At 45.3% G+C, this 11,007-nt stretch overlaps 1 long non-coding RNA gene across 2 annotated transcripts; it reads right to left on the bottom strand.

The window, feature by feature from the left end:
* Positions 1 to 90: 90 nt before the first annotated feature.
* Positions 91 to 10,994, bottom strand: LOC148140009 (uncharacterized). Of its 2 annotated transcripts, none has more exons than XR_015753008.1 (3): positions 10,321 to 10,994; positions 3,525 to 3,735; positions 91 to 1,650 (listed from the first exon to the last, which is right to left on the bottom strand). It is a non-coding gene; the product is annotated as an uncharacterized LOC148140009 (long non-coding RNA). The 2 variants fall into 2 exon arrangements; XR_015753007.1 differs by lacking the exon at positions 10,321 to 10,994 and adding an exon at positions 3,837 to 4,775.
* Positions 10,995 to 11,007: the final 13 nt, after the last annotated feature.

Consider the following 11,007-nt stretch of genomic DNA (forward strand, 5'->3'; position numbering starts at 1 on the left):
AGATATTCCAAGAGATCTCTGCACTCACTCTGGATCATACTGTACACGCACACAACAGCTTTAAGGTGGATGAACCCTCAGGCTTATCACTGTTGTCACTTCTATTTATTCTGATTACTGAAAGTTACCAAGCACCATGATACTGTATGGATTATCGTGACGAGAGTTTTCCTCTTTTGTACATATAATTATATGGTGGGCTTGACCAACGTGGACAATAGCTTTCACATGAACACATAGGGTCTCCAATAACAAACTTAACCAACTTTTACAATTGGGTTTGAACTTCATTCACATAAACCTTTTTCCATTCAAAAGGGAGAAATGTAGCAGCCTCCTGGTTGCTAAAACACTGATAGATTGTGAGCTTGGCCAAACAGCAAGGGATGCTGGGGACATTGACCAAGAAAAATCTGAAATCACAAAACCCACACACTAGAAAAAGTGCAAACACAGCAGCCAGGTACGAATGACATTAGCATCATGAAAAAGGCAACAGTTATTCTGGACAGACATACCCCCAACAAGTTACCCACCAAACATAGGGGCCCTATCAGAAAGGCACTGTGTCCTGCTACACAGAAACGAATGATTCCGTCTGCTTCAAACTATTAAGTGGCTCTCCCTGATTGGCCAGAAAAAAATAGAAGGCTCCAGAAAACCATCTGAAAGGTATAACATCAGGGGTTCACCTGGAGACTGCTTTTTTTGAATTTTGTAAGGCCTTCCGTGGTGACCAGCATAGCAAGGGGCAGAGACCGGCTGGCCCATCTAGAGACAGAGGGAGAGGAAGAAAGCCCCTTTACAGATCCAGAGACAGCCAAAGAGAGAACAACTGCAAAAATAAATATACAGGAGACTCAGGGAGTGTAATAACCTTAAGGGGCCATATAGGATTAGAGGTAGTATGTTCGGTATTAACGGTTATTGTCACTTTGTTCGGAATGAAGTTGGGACTGTTTTGCATTGGTACCAGCTTGTGTTTTCATGGATCTGACCGCTGCAGTATTGTGGGACACCTGGGCAAATTCATTCATAATATTCTGGTTGGAGTCGTCCAACTTGTTTAAAGAGGAACCAGACAACAATTGAATTCAAAATCCACCGGGTTTCAAACCTTTGTCCCCAGAGCATTAGCTCATTTTCTGGAGAAATAGTCTCATGATAATACCACTAGACCATCACCTCCTGTTCAACGTATAGGAGGCCACATCGGGTGCAGTGGATGCAGTAAATGATGTGTGTGGAGGTGCATGTGAATTTGTGGCGGATATGGAAGGATCCCTTGGGGCCTTGGAGGGAGGTGAGGGGGAGGTGTGGGCGCAAGTATAGGTCAGTGGGTATAGGTCAGTGACAGTGTCCCGGGACATCCCCATCCAGCTCTGATACTGTGCCTCACTCATCCCGAGGAGATGGCATTGAGGATGAAGACTCGGACCCTCCTCAGTCTGTGATGTATCCCGAGGAGCCCTTCAGCAGTGACCTCTTCATCTGGTGGAGGCTGTTCAGCTTCTGCTGCAGGTTGCTGCTGGCCCAGGGTTTCCTGGTGCATCTGTCCCTCCTGTAACTCCCTGCCCCATTGTTACATTTCAGCAACTGCAGGAATGATACCGGCTGTAGCTGGCTCCATCGGTCACACTGGCAATGACCCTGTGTCAGGAACATAGGAACAGAAGAGGTTCTTAGCAATGGGAACAGTCTACAGTCCCATCTCAGAGAAATTGCGGCTGAACATGTTCCTCTATCGAGTGAGACAATGTTGTGTCTGACAAGGAGGGCCATGGAATGACACATCTTGCCACTTTGACATGGGACCTTATATCGAGGAGTGTTCCCCTGGTCAGACTGAAGAGAGGCAGTAGCTGCATGAGCCTGGTACCCTTCTCCCCCAAACCCACATCACCCACACAAACCATCATTGTATCTCAGAGAGTCTTCCATTATCCTGACAGTTCAGGTGGAGAAGGAATCAGCTCTGTGCCCCTTTGCACCCTCCCCTACCCCACTGAGGCCATGTTGGCAGTGACTGATCATCAACCCCCTCCCACAGCATCCCAGGGCCTCCATGCCCTACCGTCTCCTCCCTTGCACATCCCAGGCTGCGGCCTACAATCCCCAGCATTGAAGTCTCCAGCTCCCTTCACTGACAGTGCTCCATAATAACCCCCCCCCCCCCACACCCCTCCCCAATGCTCATTCCCCTGGTGTGCAGGACTGACCCAGGCCCACTCCTCAGGCTGCACTGAGATTGACCCCTGACCATGTCCGGTCACGCGGCTGTCTAACCATGAGACACACTAACTGGGACACACTGACTGACAGCAGCCTCACTGGACTCGACTGAGGACCACTCCCCTTCGACTTGGGGATGTGGCCATTTGTCTGAGGTACATGCAGTCTGTCTGCTGTCCCGGCAGATGGGCCGTGTTCTCGGTGGGAGATTGATGCTGCACTGTACCGTACAGCAAGATGTCCAGCCCCTTGACTGACTCCTGCTGACAAACTGCCTGGCTCTGTGCCTGCACCAGACTGTAAGGCAAGGCAGCAGGACTGGGAGCTTTAAAGTGGGACTGAGGGGGCAGGGTGCTAAAAGGGCAGGGTGAGGCAGGGATGCTGTGAGCATCCAGGGAGGTGCAGAGTGAGTGTGCACTGAGAGAGCTGGGAAACAACCCTGAGGGAGCCTGGTCCAATCCATGAGCTGGGTGACTGTCCCTGTGAGCAAAGTATCCTGGCAGCAGCGTTCCAATGATAGTTACCGGTGTGACCCAAAGGACAACATTAAAGTGCAGACACATACTGTAAGTGGATGGGAGCTGTGCCATGATGTTGTGGAGAGGCTGGCACATGTTGAATGCCAATGTCTGTGGTTGCGGAATGTGTGCAGCTGCTGCCTGGGAGTGTGCCCTGAGATGTTGGTGCAGACCGGCAGGAGGCTGGAAGAACACAGCAAGCCAGGCAGCACCAGGAGGTGGAGATGTTAACAATTCGGTTGTAATCCTTCTTCAAGACTAGGGGTGGGTGTGGGGGGAGCTCCAGATAAAGGGGGTGGTGAGGGCAGGATAGTGAGGTGAGGACAGGTGAAGGTAGGTCGACTGTACAACCTGGTTGGTCAATGGGAAAATGAATTCAATTGGTGGCAGTGATTGTGGAAGTGAGGGGGAGGGACTGGGAATGGAGTCGGGCGTTGGAGATGGAGGTTATTTGAAATTGGAGAACTCAATGTTGGATCCTCTGGGCTCTAGTGTGCCCAGGTGATAGATAAGGTGTTGTTCCTCCAATAGGAGCTGTGGTTTGTTTTGGCAATGGAAGAGGCCAAGGATGGTCATGTCAGAAAGGGAGTGGGAAGGGAAATTGAAATGGGCGGTGACTGGGAGGTCTGGTTGGCCCCTGCAGGCCCAGCTGCGATGCTCAGTGAACCATTCCCTAAGTTTACGTTCAGTCTCCCTGATGTGGAGAAGACCACATTGAGAGTACTTGATACAGTTAACTAGGTTGGTAGAGAGGCAGGTGAACCTCTGTCTCACCTGGTAGGCTGTCTGGGGCCCTGGATGGAGGTGAGATGGGTGGTGAGCAGCAGGTTTTGCATCTTTTCTTGCTGCAGGGGAAGGTACCTGGGGCTTCGTTGGTGGGAGTGGAGTGAACCAAGGACTGTCAGACGGAACGGTCCTTGCAGACTCCTGTGGGAACACAGTTTAAAGCACTCCTCTCCAGATTAACTGCTCTGTCTTTGTCCTCCTTAAGAATAAGATGAAAACATAGATTTTTTTTTTTACTGACCAGAAACAAAGTCAGACCAGTGAGGCAGACTGATTCCCTGTGTTAGAAACCAAACTCACTTATAAATCAGCCGGAGACAAAGCCATGGAAACAAGGACAATTTATTACAAATTTGCAAGTCCGGGCACCCCGCTAACCTGGCAAAAAGCGCAAAGATATCAGTTATGCAATCATTTTTATACAGTTTGTGTGTTGCAGGCTCACATCCCCTTTCCCTATTCTTACCCTATCATAATCATTTATTTCATCTCATTCCCTTATTTGGCCTCTACTTGTGACTAACCTTAAGATAATTACTTCACTTGTTTTTCTCTTTCCTTATCTATGTACCAGGCTGTCCTTGGATGTCTGCATTCCTTGTTCTGTTACTATAAGCTTTATTGTGAAAATGCCCTTTCTTCTTCTTTTGTGGTCAGTGACAACACTCCATAGTTATTTCCGAGCTTAAACCTATTTTCTTTAAAACTACTTCTTTGAAAGCCCCCCTATATTCATTAAAGTCTTAGCCTTAAGTATACATGGATTAGTGGGTCTGGTGGTAGGGCTGAATGTCCTAAAATGGGTAATGAGCCGACTGATGACATCCCTTGGGGAAGAAACCCAAATAAATCATCAGATGCTTTTACAAGCAGCAGGTGTTATGCAACAGAGAAAGTCAAAGAATGTTTCTGGAGTTCGAGGGACGAAAAGAATTCCATGACCGTTTGTATAATGTCTCACTCCTCCCCCCATTAACAGAAATTACACTCCACTAGCACTGACAACAATTACATTTCTATATCGCCTGCAGAAAACTACATTTCTTATTTCGCACAATTCCCCCTTTCCTTTTTTTTAAATCTGTAGTTTCTGCACTTACTAAGTCTCCTTTAATTCATTTTCTTATTTTCTGCCCTCTTACGCCTTTTGGCAATGATGTTCACAATCTTACATTTTACATTTGTGTTTTTCATCCCTCGAACTCCAGAAACATTCTTTGACTTTCTCTGTTGCATAACACCTGCTGCTTGTAAAAGCATCTGATGATTTATTTGGGTTTCTTCCCCAAGGGATGTCATCAGTCAGCTCATTACCCATTTTAGGACATTGAGCCCTACCACCAGACCCACTAATATCAATAATCCATAGATAGCTTGATTTACTAACCACCTTCCCCAACCAGTCAATTCCCAATTCCCCCATTCCCATCCTTTTTCGTTCTGGTACCGATTACCGGCCTCCCTTATCTTGGCGATTTTGTCTCACACATGTTTGGAGATATCAGTAATGTTCGAGGAGACCTCAGGTATGTACGTACCACATTCCTCTCCAATTAGTGCACAGGTACCACCCTTCTCTGCTAGAATATAATCCAGAGCCATCCTGTTCTGAAGGGTCGTTAGTCTAGTGGCAATCATTTCGGTTGTTATGGCTGCCACTTAGGATTGGGTTTCAGCCATTGGCAGTATTATTGGCCAACTCTTCCAGGGAAGCTGCCAACTTTTGTATTTCTAGTCCTGCTCGAGCGGTCCCACACATGGGTATCAAAGTCCAGAGGAGGAGATCCCCTTCGGTTACTTCCCGGGTTACCCGCCTTCCTCCTAGTTTATTCCGACGTATTTTTGGGGCTCTCTCTAACAACCTCAAATGGGGAATTATGTAGGCAAGATAGCAGCAGCCACTCCAGCCTTTCTGGCTTTAAGGCAGAGTTTGATCAACATCATAACATGCATGTATTGTTACACATTCGGTCACACAAATGTATTTTTCTCCGGGAATAAATGGATAGGCCTTCAGGCCGCATACCCAATATGTTTAATATTTGGGGAATGATCGTGGAGTGGCTTGAGTGGTGTAGACACAGGATTATCTTTCTAGTCGGAAGGGTGCGGTATCATTCTGATTACAGAAACAAGTGGTATTTACTGCTCCTTTCGGTTAAGGCCATCGATAGCACTCAGGGTTTTCGGGGTTGGTCGAGGGAACCATCTCGCAGAGTTATAATTACCCCTCTCAAATTCCTATTTTGTATCATTTGAGCCCGAGTCAAATTGTTGTATGTCGTACACTTCTTCTTTGGGAAGTGGTAATACTGTGAGAGGAATTCCTGATTCCCCATGGTGTGGGATCTCCGCACATACCCAGCAGTTGGTACGCCCTTTTAGTTTAGCATAATACTGACAAAGTGATTTCTCCCACCCCCCCCCTTGGCAGCTAGCGCCAATATGATCATAACAATATAAAGCTGACCACTCATTTCAGCTCACAACCCTATCTGTCTATTCCCTAACCCTTTGTATGCCAGGGAGGAGTGAGTCCACGCAACACTTACAATTGTTTTGAGATACAACTTTTTTTAACCAATACTTAATAGTCTCTTATCTCAGTCCATTCTTTTTACTCAGCTTGATTTTCAGAGGGTTGTTTGTAAGATGAGCTTGCCACTCTGGAGAAGGGAAAGGAGCGTCCACCAGGCCCTTAACACACAGCTCGAATGGCTGTTTCAGTAGTCAGGAGGGTTAGGAATGGTCCCTCCCAGCTTGGGTGCAGTTTGGTATCTTTCCAGGTTTTGATCAGGACCCATTCACCCGGCTGTATTCGATGTACGGCGAACTCAAGTGGAGGTGTCTGGGTCAACAGACCCTTCTTCCTAAGGACAGACAAAAAAAAAACCCGAACGCCACAATATAATTCTTTAAAAACTTATCATTGAACTCTACAGTTGGTAATTCCCCTCTTGCTTCTAGAGTGTTCTCCTTCTGACGCCCAGGTACATGGACAATAGCTATTTCCCGGAGTAATTCCAAACTTTTCAACATTTGTCCTATCAATTCTTTGCGTATTAATTCCTTTCCCCGGCTATTGATTAGACCACGTTCTTGCCATATTTTACTGAAGGTATGGACCACCCGTAGGCATACTTAGAGTCAGTGTAAATTGTCCCATCCCGATTTTCTAATCGCTTTAAGGCCTGGTTTCAGGCACATAATTCGCAAGTTTGGGCTGACCACGTGTTAGGTAACCAGTCAGCCTCAACTGTGCGGTTTTCACTACCGTCTACTACTGCACATCCATTATGTCTTCTTCCTTGTACTCCTCTTGACGACCCATCTATAAACAGCCTATCTCCTTCATGTAGGGGAATATCCTTTAAGTCTGCTCTTGTTCTGGTCGGATACTCAATAATATCTAAACAGTCATGTTCTATTTCTCCCATGTCTAGGGGTTCTCCCTTCCACATGAAGGTGACTGAGCTCAAACAAGCATCTGTTGTTAACACCAGGTCATCTCTCTCTATAAGGATAGCTTCATATTTTAGAATTCTTGAGTACGTCAACCATCTTCCTGCCTTTTGATTTAACACGGGAGGGAAGGGAGGGCTAACACGGGAGCTTGTATCAAGCTTTGTTTTAATTCCTGTAATCCCTCCTTTTCTTCTTCGGTCCATTGTAGTTTTTCATGTTCAGATTCTGTCAATTTGTAATATAACCCCTTTGTTTTCTGGGCGTACGCTTCTATCCATAATCTACAATAGCCCACTAGCCCCAAGAACTGCCGTAACTCTCTTTTGGTGGTCAGTAGAGGTAGTTCTGTTATTCCTTTAATCCTTTCGGGGTTAATACGACTAGTGCCTTCACTGATGAGGTGTCCTAAGTATTTTACCTCTTTTTCTACATATTGTAACTTATTCTTGGATACCGTTAGACCCTGTTTCCCTCGGAAATCTAACAGTCTATTGGTAACCTCGCTCACCTCATTTCTCTTTAGTCCAGATACAAGTGGATCATCCACATATTGTAACAGTATCATCCCCTTGGGCATTGTAAATTGTTCAAGGACTTGCTCCAGTACTTGCCCAAACAAATTAGGTGGTTCCGTGAATCCCTGGGGAAGTACTGTCCAGTGGAACTGCTGTTTTCTACCCGTGTATGGATCCTCCCATTCGAAAGCAAACATGTCACGGCTTTCTGTGGCTAGAGGACAAGCCCAGAATGCATCTTTTAAATCTATCACACTAAACCAGCGATGGTCACACGGTATTTTACCGAGCAAAGTATATGGATTGGGTACCACCGTGTGCCGTGTTCGAACCAATTGATTTACTGCTCTAAGATCCTGCACCAGTCGATAGGTTCCGTCTGGTTTGCGGACAAGCAATATCGGAGTATTAAAGGGTGACCTGCATGGTTCCAATAAGCCAGTTTTTATCAACGAATCTATAACTGGTCGTAGACCTCTGCGGCCGTTTAGGGATATTGGGTATTGTTTTACACGTACTATTTTATTTTCTTGTTTTAGTGTAATCCTTATCGGATCAATATTTAACCGACCTGGATTACCATCCTTTGCCCATACATCAGGATGGATTTGTTTTTCATCACTCGGTGTTAACATGGCCATTTTTACAGTCACATTACGATTTTCTACCTCTATTTTTAGGCCTAATTTAATAATCAAATCTCTACCCAGTAAATTGCTCCTGAGGTCAGGGATATATAAGAACTGTCCTGTTATTTCTTCATTACTTCCCTACATTTTTGAGTTGGCTCAAAAATGGGGACAAAGAATTCTTCATTTTTTACTCCAAAAACCCTGATTCTTTGGTTAGTTAATTTAACGCCAGTAAGTCTAAAACTTAGGGATGACCGGGCCGCTCCCGTATCTACCAAAAATACTGTCTCCTCCCCTTTCGGTCCCACCTTTAGATTTATCAAGGCTTCCCGGTGAGTATCATGAGGAAGGAACCTCAGACTCCTCTAGTCTTCATCGAAGGTCATTAGGGAAACGACTCCCTTTCTCATGCTAATTCCAGGCATTCCCGTTTAAAATGCCTTACTTTCCCGTAATGATAACACCCTGCCTGTTGCCTCCTTTCTCGGGTATCTGACCCTTGTCTTTCGTATCCTCCCCTACCTTTCCTGTTATCCCTTGACCCAATTCTTCTTTTTGTTATTTCTTCTCCTGCAGGCACCATCATTTTGGCTTTCTGTTTCTGCTTCTCGTCTTCCCTTTTCACATACACTTTCTGTGCCTCACGTAACAATTCTTCCATCTGTCTTTCACTCCATCCATCTAATTTCTGTAATTTCTTTTGTATGTCCTGCCGTGATTTAGTTACAAACTGGACCTTTAAGAGTCCCTGTGCTACCGGATTATCGGGATCCATTCCCGAATACTTCCTTGTGGCCTCCTTGAGCCTTTGAAGAAATGCAAAAGGGGTTTCATCCTTCTCTTGTCGTACTTCAAAGGCCTTAACAAAGTTTTGTGATCTTGGTGCCGCCTCTTTAATTCCTAACATTACCATTTTTCTGAGATCTCGCGTTGACTCCCTATCTTCTCTGTCATTATTTTCCCAATGAGGGTCAACTTTTGAGAATTTATGTTAAACTTTTCATTTCCTTTTTAAAGACCCTAACTTCACTGCTCGTTAAGGGAGCATTTATATATCCGATTGTACCTTCCCCAATCAGAACCTCTCTTAAGGGACATAATTTTACATTTTCCATTATCTCTGCCCCTCCTTTACGTGTGTTGGCTCGAGTGATGCTGAACCCCTAGGTTCTGCATCTTTTAGTTCAGAGTCCATTCCCCTTTCTATGTCTGGACTCGGTTCTACTTCGGGAGCTGTAGGCTCATTCCGGGGAGTAGTATATGGGGGCGGCAAACACATTAAGGGATTCCATTGTGGCTTCCCTTTTTCATTCTTTTCTTTTGTTCTTTCCCTGATTCCTCCGTATTCATGGAACATAATTTTACTCCCGCGCTCTCTATCCAACAAGCCGCATAATCGGACTCTTTTTGACTGTAGGTTCTTTTCGATTGACATATATATTAAAATCTTGACATAGCCAATTCTCATCGGACCCATACTTGGGCCAAAAAAAAATACCAGGCGCCTTAATACTTTCTCTAGTCCAAACGAAACAACAATATTTTATTATTGTAGTCTTGGTATTCCCAATTACCAACATTCTCCCCAAAGACTGTCGGGCGGAATATATTCCCCTTTAACATTATTTACAGATCGATCGTTACACAGGCAATACCCCGTGCCTCCCATTACTGCAAATTTTAATTAATCTTAACGAGGTCCGGTGTCACTTCTTCCACACCCCCTTCAGGGTCCTGACTAGACACCGTACTCGTCTGATTAATCTGACCAATTATACGCTTTTTGAGACTTCAACTGTTAACATTCAATCACCAACAAACAAATGTGCATTCAAACCGGATCACAAAGGGTTAAACTTTCTACTCGCTGTACAGCTCTTCTCTCTCTCACTCACACACACACACACACACAGTGTCTCACAGACACTTTGAGCTTCTCACAACAAGTCTTCTAACTTTTTTTTGACTATTTTTCTAGACGTCTGGCCATAAGTTAGTTACGAAGTGCACCCTCAGCAGCCCTTCAGCTACTAGCCCTTCTGACACGGGCTATTTTCCATTGACATACGCTTTAATTTAGATCTCGCCAATTCCCCGTACTTCTCGTACGTTTCCCGACCACTTATGGTTGTCCCGACCACCAAGGCAATACTTCAAGGTCACTTTTCTTACCTTAGTCTGTGCACAGAGTTACCTGGTCGCAGCCGGCTCCTAACCTGCGCGGCAATACCTGCAGCTCTTATGGTCGCTGCAAAACCCCTCCTTGTTTCCAGGGTCTCCCAGTCCGGCTCATACTCGCCCAAACCGCAAGCGGCAAACAAGGGAGTAAGAGATCGCCGAAATTGGCGAGGTGCACCTCCCCCATCGTCCCAAGAGTGTCGAGCGGTCGGAGTTTTGGATCCTGGACGAGGCCCCCAAATTGTTAGAAACAAAACTCACTTATAAATCAGCCGGAGACAAAGCCATGGAAACAAGGACAATTTATTATGAACTTGCAAGTCCTGGCACCCCGCTAACCTGGCAAAAAGAGCAAAGATATCAGTTATGCAATCATTTTTATACAGTTTGTGTGTTGCAGGCTCACATCCCCTTTCCCTATTCTTACCCTATAATAATCATTTATTTCATCTCATTCCCTTATTTGGCCTTTACTTGTGACTAACCTTAAGATAATTACTTCACTTGTTTTTCTCTTTCCTTATCTATGTACCAGGCTGTCCTTGGATGTCTGCATTCCTTGTTCTGTTACTGTAAGCTTTATTGTGAAAATGCCCTTTCTTCTTCTTTTGTGGTCAGCTACAACACTCCATAGTTATTTCCGAGCTTCAAACTATTTTCTTTAAAACTACTTCTTTAAAA

Source organism: Chiloscyllium plagiosum, unplaced genomic scaffold (genome assembly GCF_037043375.1).
Source record: "Chiloscyllium plagiosum isolate Xiang-an unplaced genomic scaffold, Cpla_swu_hap1 HiC_scaffold_35, whole genome shotgun sequence".
Classification (NCBI taxonomy): Eukaryota; Metazoa; Chordata; class Chondrichthyes; order Orectolobiformes; family Hemiscylliidae; genus Chiloscyllium; species Chiloscyllium plagiosum.